At 47.0% G+C, this 16,354-nt stretch overlaps 1 protein-coding gene across 47 annotated transcripts in view; it reads left to right on the forward strand.

Annotated features, from left to right (window-relative positions):
• Nucleotides 1–2,095: 2,095 nt before the first annotated feature.
• LOC130297737 (general transcription factor II-I repeat domain-containing protein 2-like) overlaps nt 2,096–16,354 on the forward strand; it is a 1,987,867-nt gene continuing 1,973,608 nt past the window's right edge. For 46 of the 47 annotated variants that reach the window (XM_056550554.1, XM_056550557.1, XM_056550548.1 and 43 more), the window contains exon 1: nt 2,096–2,477. The gene's annotated coding sequence lies outside the window, so the exon portion shown is untranslated. The remainder of the gene's footprint in view (nt 2,478–16,354) is intronic. The other variant, XM_056550545.1, reaches the window with a different exon arrangement.

The raw sequence follows: 16,354 nt of genomic DNA on the forward strand, positions 1-16,354 counted from the left end.
TCTGAAACTACCAAAATGTTCTCAAAAATGGGAAAAGGTGAGGATTAAAGAAAAATAAGTAGATAACTAATAGAAATAAAGCAAATCCTTACATGTAAAAGTAAGAAAAAGCTGCTGGGAGCTTTATATCACTATCTATGTCAGTGTTTCCCAACCAGGGTACCGCCAGCTGTTGCATAACTACAACTCCCAGCATGCCCGGACAGCCAACTGCTGTCCACGCATGCTGGGAGTTGTAGCTTTGCAACAGCTGGAGGCACCCAGGTTGGGAAACACTGGTCTATGTAGAGGACAGGAGCTTCTTCAGGGTCCTATACAGTACACACAGCATCCCAAATGGAGCCACCCTTAGGCTGGGTTCACACCACGTTTGTCAAATACGGTTACCGTATACGGTTTTCCGCTAAAAAATGTATGGCAAAAACCGTATGCAACCGTATACAACCGTATGACTCCAAATACGGTTTTTCCCCGTATACGGTTCCAAAACGTATGTACGGTTCTATCCGTTTGCATTCGTTTTTGCCAACGGTTTTGCTATTTTGTTGGAATTAGTTTTCCAGCAATTTAATAAAGTTACTATTGTTCTATTGAAATTCCTTCTGCGCATGTGTCAACTCCAAAAACGGATTAGAAAAACCGTGTGCAACCGTATTCTGAAATTTTATGTACGGTTCTCATAGACAACAATGTTAAAAGAACCGCATTCGGTTCGCATACGGTTTTCCAACCGGAGGCAAAAACGTGGTCGACAGCATTTATGCCTACAGTTGAAAAATCGGCAAAACCGTATCCGAGGCAAAACGGATGCAACTGTACACAACATTTGGAATACGGTTTACAATGCATTCTCTATGCATGTGGTTTCGGATATGGACGTATACGTTTTTTGCGGAAAACCGTATACGGTTACCGTATTTGAAAAACGTGGTGTGAACCCAGCCTTACTTGGTGTCCAAAGGAGCAGCTAACCCTGGCACAGGTAAGGAGTAGTACAGAATTTTTAGGGGGCACTACAAGACAGCCAGTCAGTGCATGCACTTCAGTAATACAGGTGATTTACCAGTAAAATGCCCATTCTGATTGGTCAGTACCTCCAGTTGTGAAACGTTTCACAGATCTGGACTGTCTGTAGCATTGTATGTTGAGTCAGGTTTCAAGTTACAATGGTCCAGAAAAAAATAATTATATGTTGAAACTATTGTATGTTGAGGCTAGAGATGAGCGAACTTACAGTAAATTCGATTCGTCACGAACTTCTCGGCTCGGCAGTTGATGACTTTTCCTGCATAAATTAGTTCAGCTTTCAGGTGCTCCCGTGGGCTGGAAAAGGTGGATACAGTCCTAGGAGACTCTTTCCTAGGAATGTATCCACCTTTTCCAGCCCACCGGAGCACCTGAAGGCTGAACTAATTTACGCAGGATAAGTAATCAACTGCCGAGCCGAGAAGTTCGTGACGAATCGAATTTACTGTAAGTTCGCTCATCTCTAGTTGAGGCCATTGTAAGTTGAGGGATCACTGTACAATAACACATAATCTGCGGGACTACAAGTCCCAGCATATCAGTACTAAACTGTAACCTTAGATGTTTCCATGCACAGTGAGGCCACTGTGGGGTCACGTCTCGGGAAAAAAAGTGTGGGAACTCACCTAAAATTTACACTAAAGGGCTGGTCCTGCTCATGGGAACAGTGTTGCTGCTGTGGAGAAAGTGCAGGAACTCAGTTCCCATGCATTCCTGCAGGACTTGAGCCATGAGTATATACAATAACACAATCTGCGGGACTACAAGTCCCAGCATATCAGTACTAAACTGTAACCCTAGATCAGTGTTTCCCAACATGGGTGCCTCCAGGTGTTGCAAAACTACAACTCCCAGCATGCCTGGACAGCCGAAGGGCTGTCCAGGCATGCTGGGAGTAGTAGTTTTTCAACAGCTGGAGTCACCCTTGTGTGGAAACACTGATCTAGATGTATGTATGCTAACATTTATCATGCCCAGGCATCAGGAGGGAGGTGTGGCCAATCAGGAGGCTTCATCCCGTGGAGTGACAGGGGTGGGGGCGGGGCTTAGCAGTCTCACTCCTCTGTGAGGTAAAAAAAAGGAGCCAAATCCTGTCAGGAGCATTGTGAGAGAAAATGAGGAAATTGTGAAGTAAAAAGTGTGAGGAAAAGTGACCTGGGGACAAGATACCTCTAGACATGGCAGAAATCAGTGAAATAACAAAGAAAATGGGGTGAATATAAACACCAGGCGGCCATTATAACACCACAGAGCAAAACTCTGTATGGAGGACTTACCACAGCGCAAAACCCTCACAAAATCTCCTGTTTAGTAACAAGAGCCTCCATTTTGCCTTATTTTGCCTCAAATCTCACACCATCTGAACAACATAAAAGAAAGAGACATCTCATATGGCGCACAGTGTTTGTATAGCGATCTGCGTTTAGAAGACCGCCAAATTTTACATGTAGGTAAGTAATGCAGAAATTATATTACATCCATCTCCTTATGACTGCTATATCCGTCTCTATACCTGCTCACTGCTTTCAGAATAAGGTTTTTTTTTGCACCGTTAAAAGTGATCAAGAGTAGAAAAAATGGCAATAAACCCACATTGCGTTTTTCTTGGTGCTTTTTTTTCCAATGAAAAATGCCACTGCCAGATGTTAGCTGAAAGTCAATAGGGATTACTTGAACGCCAGACCCACTTGGCGGTTTTTCCTTTTGGTATTTTTTCACTCATCTTCTTCGCCGTGTTTCTGCGGTTTTGGGATCAAATGCAGTTTTTCAAAATGGCAGAAAATTTAGAACATGGCAGGTGAGAAAAAAAGAAAGCCATAAAAAATGCCATGTGGGTTTAACATGAAAGTTTTTTTTTCTCTCCTTAGCAGCCCCATTCCTCTGTGAGGTAAAAAAAAAAAAAAAGGAGCCAAATCCTGTCAGGAACATTGTGAGAGAAAATTAGGAAATTGTGAGGTAAAAAGTGTGAGGGAATGTGACCTGGGGACAGGATACCTTTAGGCATGGCAGAAATCAGTGAAATAACAAAGAAAATGGGGTGAATATAAACACCAGGCGGCCATTATAACACCACAGAGCAAGATTCTGTATGGAGGACTTACCACAGAGGCAAAACCCTCACAAAACCCCCTCTGTTTAGTAGCTAGAGTCTCCATTTTGTCTTATTTTACCAAAAACAGATGGCGCACAGTGTTCTAATAGTGATCTGTGTTTATAAGACCGGCAAATTTTACATGTAGGTAAATAATGCAGCAAAGATATTATATCCATCTCCATATGACTGCCTCTCTATCTCCATCTGTCTCTCTATACCTGCTATAACCTATAACTTTGCGCCATTTTCATTTTCTCCAGTGGATACATTTTGGGAAGAGATTCTGCTACAGCAGCCTCCTAGTGTCTTCAATAAGATTCTTCTGAACTGTGCATACTGCAGAATTCCAGTTCTGGACTCCACCGAAAGAATTAACATGTTCATTCTTTCATTGGAAATACCGCCTGGGACTGCATTGCCGTCATTGAAGACAGCCCATGTCTGCCCTGTCATAGCACTGATTCATTTTGATGAATGAATGATCAATCTGGAATTGATCCAGACAGAAATTGTGTATATTTTGGTATATAAATCTCACTGGTAGGTTAGTGTGGCACATGCCATATTTTGCTGCGCATTTGCTGCTGTGTATTTTCCTACCCATTGAAGCAAAATATGCAGCTGATTTTGCTACCCGTTGACTTTAAAGTAGGGATCGACCGATAACGTTTTTTTAGGGCCGATACCGATAATCGGTGGAGGTTAGGGCCGATAGCCGATAACTTTTACCGATATTCTGGTATAAGTTATCGGCTATTTATCCCCCCCTCGACACCGCTGCAGATCATTGATTTAAAGCGGGCGCTTTAAATCAATGCACTGCAGTGGCTTTTGCGGTGCCATAGGCCGCCGCCGCCGCCACCCGCTTCTCTCCCCCTACCTGTCAGGGTGGTCCGGGCCATCCATCCTTCCTTCCTGTAGTGTCCGGCGGCATTCCGGGTGGAGGGTGAACCGATCCGGGCTGTCCTTCTTCTCCGGGGGTCATCTTCTCCACTCCGGGCAGGCTCCGGCCTAGTACGCTGCATAGACGCCGCTGCGCAGTGACGCCCGTGCGCAGCGACGCACCTGACGTCACGGCGTAGCGGCGTCTATGCAGCGTACTAGGCCGGAGCCTGCCCGGAGTGGAGAAGATGACCCCCGGAGAAGGACAGCCCGGACCGGTTCACCCTCCACCCGGAATGCCGCCGGACACTACAGGAAGGAAGGATGGATGGCCCGGACCACCCCCATTACGGGTAAGTTTAATTTTTTTTATTGACTCGGAGGGTGGAGGAGGGGCCTGACCGGTATAGCGGTATGGGCAAAAATCCAAACCGATATACCGCCCAGCACTACGGTGGGGGGTGCGACGCGGTGCGGTTGGTCGGGGGGCGGCGGTCGCGGTGCGGTGGGGGTGGTCGCGGTGCGGGGGATCGGGGGTGGTCGCGGTGCGGCCGGTCGGGGGGGGGGGGGGGGGGGGGGCGGTCGCGGTGCGGTAGGGGCGGGGCATTATCGGCTTATCGGCAAGGTAATTGCCGATACCGATAATGCCCAAAATCGTGATTATCGGCCGATAATATCGGCCATACCGATAATCGGTCGATCCCTACTTTAAAGGGTAGGAAAATACGCAAATACCCTAAGGCTAAGTTTCCATTAGTTTTTTTGGGGGGCAAAAACGCCAATAAAAACGCCAAATCTGCCATATGGCATTTTTTCGGTGAAAAAATAGAAGCTCCCATAGAAGCCTATGGTAGTGAAAAAACGCCAAGAAAGACACCATGTGGGTTTTAACTTTGGCATTTTGCAAGCGTTTTTTTTTTTTTGGCACTTTAGCGATCCAAAAAAGGGATGGAGATACCTTTTTTTATTTTGTAGGGTACCCATTAAAGGGGTAGTCCAGTGGTGAACAACTTATCCTTAGGATAGGGGATAAGTTTGAGATCGCGGGGGGTCCGACCGCTGGGGCCCCCTGCGATCTCCTGTATGGGGCCCCCGACAGCCCGCGCGAAGGGGGCGTGTCGACCCCCGCACGAAGCGGCGGCCGACACGCCCCCTCAATACAACTCTATGGCATAGCCGAAGCATTGCCTTCGGCAATCTCCGGCTCTGCCATAGAGATGTATTGAGGGGGCGTGTCGGCCGCCGCTTCGTGCGGAGGGCGACACCCGCTATCTGGCCGGAGAGCCTGGCCCCTGTACAGAGAGATCGCAGGGGGCCCCAGCGGTCGGACCCCTGCGATCTCAAACTTATCCCCTATCCTTAGGATAGGGGATAAGTTTTTCACCACTGGACTACCCCTTTAACCCCTTAATTACCAGGGACGTATATTTACGTCCTTGGCCGGCTCCCGCGATATAACGCAGGGTCACGCGGTTGATTGTTCCAAGCCTGAGATGCAGGCTTGAGCAATTGACCGCCGATAACACTGATCAATGCAAAGCTATGGCTTTGCAGTGAACAATGTATAAGATCAGTGTGTGCAATGTTATAGCCCCCTATGGGAGCTATAACACTGCAAAAAAAAAGTGTAAAAAAAAAAAAAGTTAATAAATGTCATTTAACTCTTTCCCTAATAAAAGTTTGAATCACCCCCCTTTTCCCATAAAAAAAAACCATGTAAATAAAAATAAATATAAACGTATGTGGTATTGCTGCGTGCGTAAATGTCCGAACTATAAAAATATATAATTAATTAAACCGCACGGTCAATGGCGTACACGCAAAATAATTCCAAAGTCCAAAATAACATATTTTTTGTCACTTTTTGTATCATGAAAAAATTTATAAAAAGCGATAAAAATGTCCGATCAATACAAAAATAGTACCGCTAAAAACTTCAGATCACGGCGCTAAAAATGAGCCCTCATACCACCCCATACGTGCTAAAATAAAAAAGTTATCGGGGTCAGACAATTTTAAACGTATACATTTTTCTGCATGTAGTTATGATTTTTTACAGACAAAATCAAACCTATATAAGTAGGGGATCATTTTAATCATATGGACCTACAGAATAAAGATAAGGTGTCACTTTTGGCGAAAAATGTACTGCGTAGAAACAGAAGCCCCCAAAAGTTACAAAATGGCATATTTTCTTCAATTTCGTTGCACAATGATTTTTTTTCCGTTTCGCCGTAGATTTTTGGGTAAAATTACTGATGTCACTGCAAAGTAGAATTGGTGGTGCAAAAAATAAGCCATCATATGGATTTTTAGGTGCAAAATTGAAAGGGTTATGATTTTTAAAAGGTGAGGAGGAAAAAACTAAAGTGCAAAAACGGAAAAACCCGTAGTCCTTAAGGGGTTAAAAAAAATACAGTAGGGAAGGAAAAATAGTTTTTAACGAAATTTATATTTTTTAGAACAACATTTTTATACATTTTTAAACAGGGACCAATTTGTGTGGGTGGGCAGAGACCTAAAAATGTAGCCGACAATATAAAAAATTTATAAAAGGGCTATTTAATTGTAAAAATAATATATTTCTTATAATTCATTTTGTGAAACTTTTTATTAGTAATGTATGTAATGTAATTATGTGTTTAACCACTTAAGGACCTAGGGCGTATGGATACGCCTTGACGTCCTGGTACTTAAGGATCCAGGGCGTATCCATACGCCCGTGGGAATTTTGGTCCCCGCCGCACGCCGGGCGGGGACCGGGCCGGGGTGACTGCTGATATCAATCAGCAGGCACCCCGTGCAAATGCCCAGGGGGGTCATCAGAAACCCCCCCCCCCCCCCGTCGGCGATCGGCGCAAATCGCAAGTGAATTCACACTTGCGATTTGCGCCGATTCCGGGTCATACGGGTCTATTGTGACCCGGTGACCCGGAATGGAAGGGGGATCGCGGTTGTCTGACACCCACAATCCCCCTGTAGGCATAGGAGTGAGGTGGCAGGGTTGCCACCCCTCCTATCCCTGCTATTGGTCTGCTATTGATCGTCAGAGGCGACGACCAATAGCAGACCGGGGGCGGGGGGGGTTAACTTTCGTTTTCCCCGTCTTGCCCACCCACAATAGGCGGGGCAGAACGGGGAACCGAAGGGGACCGGGCGCCGACGTCCACTTACCCGTCCGGAGGCTGCGGCGACGTTGATCGGCGGGCGGCGTCACGTGCGTCTGAAGAGGACGGCTGCCGGGATCCTACGGAAGCCGTTAAGTTGATCTGGAGGGCTACAGTCTGAGACCGTGGTCTCTAACTGTAGCCCTCCAGATGTTGCAAAACTACAACTCCCAGCATGCCCAGACAGCTGTTTGGGCATGCTGGAATATGTAGTTTTGCAACAGCTGGATGGCTGCAGTTTGAGACCACTATACAGTGGTCTCTAAACTATATCCCTCCAGATGTTGCAAAACTACAACTCCTAGCATGCCCACATAGCTGTTTGTTGTCTGGACATGCTGGGAGTTGTAGTTTTGCAACATCTGGAGGTCCACAGTTTGGAGATCACTGTGCAGTGGTCTAAAAACTGTACCTCTCCAGATGTTGCAAAACTGCAATTCCCAGCATGCCCAGAAAGCAAACAGCTGTCTCGGCATGCTGGGAGTTGTAGTTGGGTACCTCCAGCTATTGCATAACTACATCTCCCAGCATGCCCTTCGGTGATTAGTACATGCTGGGAGTTGTAGTTTTGCAACAGCTGGAGGCACACTGGTTGGAAAATATTGAGTTAGGTAACAGAACCTAACTGAAGGTTTTCCAACCAGTGTGCCTCTAGCTGTTGCAAAACTACAACTCCCAGCATGCACGGTCTGTCAGTACATGCTGGGAGTTGTAGTTTTGAAACAGCTGGAGGTTCCCCCCCCCCCCCATGTGAACGTACAGGGTACATTCACATAGGCGGGTTTACAGTAAATTTCCTGCTTCAAGTTTGGGCTGCGGCAAATTTTTTGCCGCAGTGCAAACTCCTAGCGGGAAATTCACCGGAACCCGCCAGTGCGAATGTACCCTAAAAACACTACACTACACTAACACCTAATAAAGGGTAAAACACTACAGATACACCCCTTACACTGTCCCCCCCCAATAAACAATTTAAAACGTCTTGTACGGCAGGGTTTCCAAAACGGAGCCTCCAGCTGTTGCAAAACAACAACTCCCAGCATTTCTGGACAGCCACTGACTGTCCAGGCATGCTGGGAGTTTAGCAACAGCTGGAGGCACCCTGTTTGGGAATCAGTGGCGTAGAATACCCCTATGTCCACCCCTATGCAATCCCTAATTTAGTCCTCAAATGCGCATGGTGCTCTCTTACTTCGGAGCCCTGTCGTATTTCAAGGAAACAGTTTAGGGCCACATATGGGGTATCTCCGTACTCGGGAGAAATTACACTACAAATTTTGGGTTGCTTTTTTTCCTTTTACCGCTTGTGAAAAGGAAAAGTTGGGGGCTACACCAGCCTGTTAGTGTAAAATTTTTTATTTTTTTACACTAACATGCTGGTGTTGCCCCATACTTTTTATTTCCACAAGCGGTAAAAGGAAAAAAAGACCCCCAAAATTTGTAACGCAATGTCTCCTGAGTACAGAAATACCCCATATGTGGGCGTAAAATGCTCTGCGGGCACACAACAAGGCTCAGGAGTGAGAGCGCACCATGTACATTTGAGGCCTAAATGGGTGATTTGCACAGGGGTGGCTGATTTTACAGCGGTTCTGACAAACGCAAAAAAAAATAAATACCCACATGTGACCCCATTTTGGAAACTACACCCCTCACCAAACGTGACAAGGGGTATAGTGAGCCTGAACACCCCACAGGTGTTTGACGAATTTTCATTAAAGTTGGATGGCAAAATGAAAAAAATTAAATTTTTTCACTAAAATACTGGTGTTACCCTAAATTTTTCATTTTCACATCGGGAAATAGGAAAAAAGCCCCCTCAAATTTGTAACCCCATCTCTTCTGAGTAAGAACATACCCCACATGTGAATTTAAAGTGCTCTGCGGGCGAACTACAATGCTCAGAAGAGAAGGAGCTCCATTGGGATTTTGTAGAGAAAATTTGTCCGGAATTGAAGGCCACATGTGTTTACAAAGCCCCCATAGTGCCAGAACAATGGACCCCCGACACATGTGACCCCATTTTGGAAACTACACCCCTCACGCAATGTAATAAGGGGTACATTGAGAATTTACGCCCCACAGGTGTCTGACAGATTTTTGTAACAGTGGTCCGTAAAAATGAAAAATAAAATTTTTCATTTGCACAGCCCACTGTTCCAAAGATCTGTGGGGTGTAAATACTCACTGCACCCCTTATTAAATTCTGTGAGGGGTGTAGTTTCCAAAATGGGGTCACATGTGGGGGTTCCACTGTTCTGGCATCACGGGGGGCTTTGTAAACGCACATGGCCCCTGACTACCATTCCAAACTAATTCTCTTTCCAAAAGCTCAATGGCGCTCCTCCTCTTCTGAGCATTGTAGTTCGCCAGCAGAGCATTTTACGTCCTAACATGGGGTATTTCCATACTCAGAAGAAATGGGGTTACACATTTTGGGGGTCATTTTTTCCTATTACCCCTTGTAAAAATTTAAAATTTAGGGTAAAAACTGCATTTTAGTAAAAAAAAAAATTTTTTTTCATTTACACATCCAACTTTAACGAAAAATCGTCAAACACCTGTGAGGTGTTAAGGCTCAGCGGACCCTTTGTTACGTTCCTTGAGGGGTGTAGTTTCCAAAATAGTATGCCATGTGGGTATTTTTTGCTGTTCTGGCACCACAGGGGCTTCCTAAATGCGACATGCCCCCAGAAAACCATTTCAGCAAAAGTTGCTTTCAAAAAGCCAAATGTGACTCCTTCTCTTCTGAGCATTGTAGTTTGCCCGCAAAGCATTTTACGTCCTAACATGGGGTATTTCCATACTCAGAAGAGATGGGGTTACAAATTTGGGGGGGCATTTTCTCCCATTACCCTTTGTAAAAATGGTAAATTTGGGGGGAAAACTGCACTTTAGTGAAAAAAATTTTTTTTTCATTTACACATCCGACTTTAACGAAAAGTCGTCAAACACCTGTGGGGTGTTAAGGCTCACTGGACCCCTTGTTACGTGCCTTGAGGGGTCTAGTTTCCAAAATGGTATGCCATGTGTTTTCTGCTGTTCTGGCACCATAGGGGCTTCCTAAATGTGACATGCCCCCCAAAAACCATTTCAGCAAAATTCCCTCTCCAAAATCCTATTGTCGCTCCTTCCCTTCTGAGCCCTCTAGTGCACCCGCCGAACACTTGACATACACATATGAGGTATTTCCTTACTTGAGAGAAATTGGGTTACAAATTTTGGGGGGATTTTTCATCTATTACCCCTTGTAAAAATTCAAAAACTGGGTCTACAAGAACATGCGAGTGTAAAAAATGAAGATTTTGAATTTTCTCCTTTACTTTGCTGCTATTCCTGTGAAACACCTAAAGGGTTAACACACTTACTGAATGTCATTTTGAATACTTTGAGGGGTGCAGTTTTTATAATGGGGTCATTTGTGGGGTATTTCTAACATGAAGGCCCTTCAAATCCACTTCAAAACTGAACTGGTCCCTGAAAAATTCCGATTTTGAAAATTTTGTGAAAAATTGGAAAAATGCTGCTGAACTTTGAAGCCCTCTGATGTCTTCCAAAAGTAAAAACACGTCATTTTTATGATGCAAACATAAAGTAGACATATTTTATATGTGAATCAATGTATAATTTAATTGGAATATCCATTTTCCTTACAAGCAGTGAGCTTCAAAGTTAAAAAAATGCAAAATTTTCAATTTTTTCATCAAATTTTTGAATTTTTCACCAAGAAATGATGCAAGTATCGACAAAATTTTACCACTAACATAAAGTAGAATATGTCACGAAAAAACAATCTCGGAATCAGAATGAAAGGTAAAAGCATCCCAGAGTTATTAATGCTTGAAGTGACAGTGGTCAGATGTTCAAAAAATGGCCGGGTCCTTAAGGTATATTTGGGCTGGGTCCTTAAGGGGTTAATTGTGTGTGTGTTTTTTTTTACTTATTTTTTTATTTTTTAGGTACTACTACTACTCCCAGCACGGAACAGACAGTTCCATGATGGGAGTAGTAGTACCTGTACTAATAGACAGATCGCCGCGGGTGTCACTTCTGACACCCGTTGCGATCCTCCTATATAATCTATAGGAGCCGGCAGCACTGCCACACTTCTCCGCTCCCCTGCCCAGAACTATACTACTCTGTGATGTAAAGTTCTCTTCACATCACAGATTCATATTTCCAACTGAGAGCGGTTGTCACGATGCCGGCTGGCAGGTAGTGGATCCTCTGTGCCAGAGAGGGATTGGCGTGGACCGTGCTAGTGGATCGGTTCTAAGTCACTACTGGTTTTCACCAGAGCCCGCCGCAAAGCGGGATGGTCTTGCTGCGGCGGTAGTGACCAGGTCGTATCCACTAGCAACGGCTCAACCTCTCTGGATGCTGAAGATAGGCGCGGTACAAGGGAGTAGACAGAAGCAAGGTCGGACGTAGCAGAAGGTCGGGGCAGGCAGCAAGGATCGTAGTCAGGGGCAACGGCAGGAGGTCTGGAACACAGGCTAGGAACATACAAGGAACGCTTTCACTGGCACAATGGCAACAAGATCCGGCAGGGAAGTGCAGGGGAAGTGAGGTGATATAGGGAAGTGCACAGGTGAAGACACTAATTGGAATCACTGCGCCAATCAGCGGCGCAGTGGCCCTTTAAATCGCAAAGACCCGGCGCGCGCGCGCCCTAGGGAGCGGGGCCGCGCGCGCCGGGACAGGACCGAGGGAGAGCGAGTCAGGTACGGGAGCCGGAGTGCGCATCGCGAGCGGGCGCTACCCGCATCGTGAATCGCATCCCGGCTGGCAGCAGAATCGCAGCGCCCCGGGTCAGTGGATCTGACCGGAGCGCTGCAGCGGAGAGAGTGTAGCGAGCGCTCCGGGGAGGAGCGGGGACCCGGAGCGCTCGGCGTAACAGTACCCCCCCCCTTGGGTCTCCCCCTCTTTTTAGGGCCTGAGAACCTGAGGAGCAGACTTTTATCTAGGATGTTGTCCTCAGGTTCCCAGGATCTCTCTTCAGGACCACAACCCTCCCAGTCCACTAAAAAAAAAGTTTTCCCTCTGACCTTTTTAGAGGCTAAGATCTCTTTGACAGAGAAGATGTCCGAGGAGCCGGAAACAGGAGTGGGAGGAACAGATTTGGGAGAAAAACGGTTGAGGATGAGTGGTTTAAGAAGAGAGACGTGAAAGGCGTTAGGGATACGAAGAGAAGGAGGAAGAAGAAGTTTGTAAGAGACAGGATTAATTTGACACAAAATTTTGAAAGGACCAAGATAGCGTGGTCCCAACTTGTAGCTAGGGACACGGAAGCGGACATATTTAGCGGAGAGCCATACCTTGTCTCCAGGGGAAAAAACGGGAGGAGCTCTTCTTTTCTTATCCGCGAACCTCTTCATGCGTGAAGAAGCCTGTAAGAGAGAATTTTGGGTCTCTCTCCATATAATGGAAAGGTCACGAGAAATTTCATCCACAGCAGGCAGACCAGAGGGCAAGGGGGTAGGGAGGGGGGGAAGAGGGTGACGGCCGTACACCACGAAAAATGGGGATTTGGAGGAAGATTCAGAGACTCTGAAGTTATACGAGAATTCGGCCCATGGAAGGAGATCTGCCCAGTCATCCTGGCGGGAGGAAACAAAATGTCGCAAATAATCACCCAAGACTTGGTTAATTCTTTCTACTTGTCCATTGGACTGGGGATGATATGCAGAAGAAAAATTTAATTTAATCTTGAGTTGTTTACAGAGAGCCCTCCAGAATTTAGACACAAATTGGACGCCTCTATCCGAGACGATCTGCGTAGGCAACCCGTGAAGACGAAAAATGTGTACAAAAAATTGTTTAGCCAACTGAGGCGCTGAAGGAAGACCAGGAAGAGGGATGAAATGTGCCATTTTGGAGAATCGATCAACGACCACCCAAATAACAGTGTTGCCACGGGAAGGGGGTAAATCAGTAATAAAATCCATACCAATCAGAGACCAAGGCTGTTCGGGGACAGGCAGGGGATGAAGAAAACCAGCGGGCTTCTGGCGAGGAGTCTTATCCCGGGCACAGATAGTGCAGGCTCGCACAAAGTCCACAACATCCGTCTCCAGAGTCGGCCACCAATAGAAGCGGGAGATGAGTTGCACAGATTTCTTGATGCCCCCATGACCAGCGAGATGGGAGGAGTGACCCCATCTGAGGATTCCGAGGCGTTGGCGTGGAGAAACAAAGGTCTTTCCTGGAGGAGTTTGCCTGATGGAGGCTGGAGAAGTGGAGATCAGGCAGTCAGGTGGAATGATGTGTTGCGGAGAGAGTTCAACTTCTGAGGCATCCGAGGAACGAGAGAGAGCATCGGCCCTAATGTTCTTATCGGCAGGACGAAAGTGAATCTCAAAATTAAATCGGGCAAAGAACAGAGACCACCGGGCCTGGCGAGGATTCAGCCGTTGGGCAGACTGGAGGTAGGAGAGGTTCTTGTGGTCGGTGTAAATAATAACTGGAAATCTTGATCCCTCCAGCAGATGCCTCCATTCCTCAAGTGCTAATTTAATGGCTAGAAGCTCTCGATCCCCGATGGAGTAGTTCCTCTCCGCCGGAGAGAAGGTCCTAGAAAAAAAACCACAAGTGACAGCATGCCCGGAAGAATTTTTTTGTAAAAGAACAGCTCCAGCTCCCACTGAGGAGGCATCAACCTCCAATAGGAAGGGTTTGGAAGGGTCAGGTCTGGAGAGCACGGGAGCCGAAGAAAAGGCAGACTTGAGTCGTTTAAAGGCGTCTTCCGCTTGAGGAGGCCACGACTTGGGATCGGCATTTTTTTTGGTTAAAGCCACGATAGGAGCCACAACGGTAGAAAAATGTGGAATAAATTGCCTGTAATAATTGGCGAACCCCAAAAAGCGTTGGATAGCACGGAGTCCGGAGGGGCGTGGCCAATCTAAGACGGCAGAGAGTTTGTCTGGATCCATTTGTAGTCCCTGGCCAGAGACCAAATATCCTAGAAAAGGAAGAGATTGGCATTCAAACAGACATTTCTCAATTTTGGCATAGAGTTGATTGTCACGAAGTCTCTGAAGAACCATACGGACATGCTGGCGGTGTTCTTCTAGATTGGCAGAAAAAATTAGGATATCGTCCAGATATACAACAACACAGGAGTATAACAGATCACGAAAAATTTCATTGACAAAGTCTTGGAAGACAGCAGGGGCGTTGCACAGGCCAAAGGGCATGACCAGATACTCAAAGTGTCCATCTCTGGTGTTAAACGCCGTTTTCCACTCATCCCCCTCTCTGATGCGGATGAGGTTATAGGCGCCTCTTAAGTCCAATTTAGTAAAGATGTGGGCACCTTGGAGGCGATCAAAGAGTTCAGAGATGAGGGGTAGGGGGTAGCGGTTCTTAACCGTGATTTTATTAAGACCGCGGTAGTCAATGCAAGGACGTAGGGAGCCATCTTTTTTGGACACAAAGAAAAATCCAGCTCCGGCAGGAGAGGAGGATTTACGGATAAAGCCCTTTTTTAAATTTTCCTGGACATACTCAGACATGGCAAGAGTCTCTGGGGCAGAGAGAGGATAAATTCTGCCCCGGGGTGGAGTAGTACCCGGGAGGAGGTCGATAGGGCAATCATAAGGCCTGTGAGGAGGTAGAGTCTCAGCTTGTTTTTTGCAGAAAACATCCGCGAAGTCCATATAGGCCTTAGGGAGACCGGTTACTGAGGGAACCACAGAGTCACGGCAAGGGTTACTGGGAACCGGTCTTAGACAGTCCTTGGAACAAGAGGGCCCCCAACTCTTGATCTCCCCAGTGGACCAATCCAGGGTTGGGGAATGAAGTTGAAGCCAGGGAAGTCCAAGGAGAATTTCCGAGGTGCAATTGGGGAGGACCAAAAGTTCAATCCTCTCGTGATGAGATCCGATGCTCATTAGAAGGGGCTCCGTGCGGAAGCGTATGGTACAGTCCAATCTTTCATTGTTTACACAATTGATGTAAAGGGGTCTGGCGAGACTGGTCACTGGGATGTTGAACCTGTTGACGAGAGAGGCCAAAATAAAATTTCCTGCAGATCCAGAGTCCAAGAAGGCCACGGTAGAGAAGGAGAAGGCAGAGGCAGACATCCGCACAGGCACAGTAAGACGTGGAGAAGCAGAGTAGACATCAAGGACTGTCTCTCCTTTGTGCGGAGTCAGCGGACGTCTTTCCAGGCGGGGAGGACGGATAGGACAATCCCTCAGGAAGTGTTCGGTACTAGCACAGTACAGGCAGAGGTTCTCCATGCGGCGTCGTGTCCTCTCTTGAGGTGTCAGGCGAGACCGGTCGACCTGCATAGCCTCCACGGCGGGAGGCACAGGAACAGATTGCAGGGGACCAGAGGAGAGAGGAGCCGAGGAGAAGAAACGCCTCGTGCGAACAGAGTCCATATCTTGGCGGAGCTCCTGACGCCTTTCGGAAAAACGCATGTCAATGCGAGTGGCTAGGTGAATAAGTTCATGTAGATTAGCAGGAATTTCTCGTGCGGCCAGAACATCTTTAATGTTGCTGGATAGGCCTTTTTTAAAGGTCGCGCAGAGGGCCTCATTATTCCAGGACAATTCTGAAGCAAGAGTACGGAATTGTACGGCATACTCGCCAACGGAAGAATTACCCTGGACCAGGTTCAACAGGGCAGTCTCAGCAGAAGAGGCTCGGGCAGGTTCCTCAAAGACACTTCGGACTTCCGAGAAGAAGGAGTGTACAGAGGCAGTGACAGGATCATTGCGGTCCCAGAGCGGTGTGGCCCATGACAGGGCTTTTCCGGACAGAAGGCTGACTACGAAAGCCACCTTAGACCTTTCAGTGGGAAACAGGTCCGACATCATCTCCAGATGCAGGGAACATTGGGAAAGAAAGCCACGGCAAAACTTAGAGTCCCCATCAAATTTATCCGGCAAGGATAGGCGTAGCCCAGGAGCGGCCACTCGCTGCGGAGGAGGTGCAGGAGCTGGCGGAGGAGATGACTGCTGAAGCTGTGGTAGTAACTGTTGTAGCATAACGGTCAGTTGAGACAGCTGTTGGCCTTGTTGCGCTATCTGTTGTGACTGCTGGGCGACCACCGTGGTGAGGTCAGCGACAACTGGCAGAGGAACTTCAGCGGGATCCATGGCCGGATCTACTGTCACGATGCCGGCTGGCAGGTAGTGGATCCTCTGTGCCAGAGAGGGATTGGCGTGGACCGTGC

This window comes from Hyla sarda, chromosome 13 (assembly GCF_029499605.1).
Source record: "Hyla sarda isolate aHylSar1 chromosome 13, aHylSar1.hap1, whole genome shotgun sequence".
NCBI classification, from domain to species: domain Eukaryota; kingdom Metazoa; phylum Chordata; class Amphibia; order Anura; family Hylidae; genus Hyla; species Hyla sarda.